Raw genomic sequence first — 2366 nt, 5'->3', positions numbered from 1 at the left:
TGATAAATTAGGAGGATACGATTAGTTTCTACTAAAATGAGTCTAGACTAACATAAGAAGACTTTTGTCCTTTATTGGCTGCTTTTAGAGTGAAGGTCAGAGACATGAGTCTGAACACGTTATGTACTTTAGTTTCAGTCGGCTGAAAATCTGAAATTAAAACTATGTTAAAGTCTAAGATACAATCTTTTGGAAGTCTGCTATTAAAAAGTCTCTAAAGATTTACTAAACTGAACTCTAAGTGCAAGGAGACAAGAGCTCTAAGCTGTCAGATTCCCTGTTTGGGAGAAAGGATCAATATTTCCTAAAAGTTGCCAAGTTTTGCACCAGGGAGAAACCAACACATACTAGGGCATGGAATTAGTTTCATTTTATTCCATGGGGATCCTTCCCCCACAGTAAGGAACAGAATGAAGAATGACTCTTAATTGGTCTCTTCATCGAAAGTGGTAAAATGGGTCTCTGTATTCATGAAGCCAGATAGTTTTTGTAGGCAGACTGTGGAAGCAGACAGTAGACACAGCTTCCTGTAGCCACAGACCACTCTCTTGCATCTAGCTAAAGCAAAGATTAACTCAATTATCAAAAGTCACCATTAACTGGACTAAAGGGTAAAGTTCACTACTATATTATTTTAAAGGAAGTTGCCTAAAAATAAGAATTCAATTAACCCTGGATAAGAAAAATCAAAACAAGTCAGTACTTACTAAGGAGTTGTCCACGTAAGGTCAACTGATGAGAATGCACCCTGCTATACTTGATGTGAAGACACTATACATAAAGCCCTATTTGGCAAGTCTGCATTTCCACTAACTAAGGCCAGAATAAGGGACAACAGAGAGCTACGACTGTAACATTTTAGTCTACAGATGGCATAGGAGAAACTGTTACCAGAGACAATGTATATTTCATTAATCACACTGAACAGGATGCATTATTTATTTTTCTTTTCATTTTATTTGAGAAGCTTATTTATCTCCCTTTTGGCCATTCTGACGTACTCTGAAATGATTGCATGTTGGTTGAGTCCAGGAAGCAAAAGTAAGAAAATCACTATCAGGCAGGTGAGAAAAATGTTGTGGACTTGCTGTGCCACCCAAGCAACCTTAGCAAGACAAATGATCATGGCCACGAAGTACATTTTTGGCTTTTCTTCCTTTAGTGTGAAGAGGCATTTCCACCAGCCCACAGCTCTGCATCTAGTTTTTATTAGATTGCTGCAAATTTCATGGAATCTTAGCTGCTGCTCAGTGGTCCATTTATTGGAGCCAAAACTTCTGGGCGCCAGAATGGGAACAAGGTAGTCAGCCAAGCACAAAAACATAACAAAACAGGAAACACCAGACAGAACAGATGGATCCAGATAATAGAGAGTTAGAAACACCAAAGAAACTGCACCCTTGATGGCAGGGGGAAACCGGGCTCTTTCCCAGCAGAGGACTTGATTGGCAGCAGCATCACTTCCCCCATCCTCGCAGCTGCTCCTCCAGGCCTGCAGTCTCTGCAGCTAGAGCAGGTTGGTGCTGCGATTATCTCCCTCCACCATTATCCTCGACGTGCCACCTGAGAGAGCGCAAGTCTCCCTGTGGTCTATGTCTACTCTTGAAGCCCTCACAGGGACCCCAGCGCTCTCCCTTGTTTTTGAAAGAAACTCTTGCTGGATATAAAATTCTTGGCTGGCAGTTGTTTCCTTTTGGAACTTTAAATGTTTCAACCCATTGCCTTCTTGCCTCCATGGTTTCTGATGAGAAACGGTTACTCAATCTAATTGAGACTCCCTTTTATGTAACATGTTGCTTTTCTCTTGCAGCTTTCAGAACTCTGTCCTTGTCCTTTTTATTTGATAGTGTGATCAATATATGATGGGGTGTGTTTTACTTCATGTTTACCCTGTTTAGTGTTCTCTGGACTTCTTGGATGTGCATTTTCATGTTTTTGTTTTTGTCTTTTTGCTAAGTTTGGGAAGTTCTCTGTCTTTATTTTTTTGAATATTCCTTCTGCCCCTTTCTTTCTTCTCCTTCTGGAACTCCCATAAATACATATATTGGTGTGCTTGATGGTGTCCTAGAGGTGCCTTAGGCTATTTTTGCTTTTAATATTTTTTTTTCTTTCTGCCTGACTCATTTCAAGTGTCTTGTCTTCAAGTTTACTGATTCTTTCTTCTTCCATCTCCAGTCTGCTCTTGAAACCATCCTGTGCATTTTTTATTTCAGTTATTGTGGTCTTTAAGGACAGTAATTGTTTGGTTCCTTTTTAAAATTTCTCTTTACTAAGACTCTCATATTGCTCCTTCATTGTTTCCTTGATATCCTTTAGTTCTTTCTCTATATTTTTCTGCATCTCCCTGAACATTTTTAAGATCATTT

The 2366-nt window shown here is 39.5% G+C and overlaps 1 pseudogene; it reads right to left on the bottom strand.

The window, feature by feature from the left end:
- Positions 1–934: 934 nt before the first annotated feature.
- On the bottom strand, positions 935–1546 carry LOC119516829 (annotated as a pseudogene).
- Between the last annotated feature and the right edge of the window lie 820 nt (positions 1547–2366).

Source organism: Choloepus didactylus, chromosome 20 (assembly GCF_015220235.1).
Source record: "Choloepus didactylus isolate mChoDid1 chromosome 20, mChoDid1.pri, whole genome shotgun sequence".
Classification (NCBI taxonomy): Eukaryota; Metazoa; Chordata; class Mammalia; order Pilosa; family Megalonychidae; genus Choloepus; species Choloepus didactylus.
The sequence above is the reverse complement of the archived record's forward strand: the minus strand, read 5'-3'. Positions and strand labels throughout refer to the sequence as shown.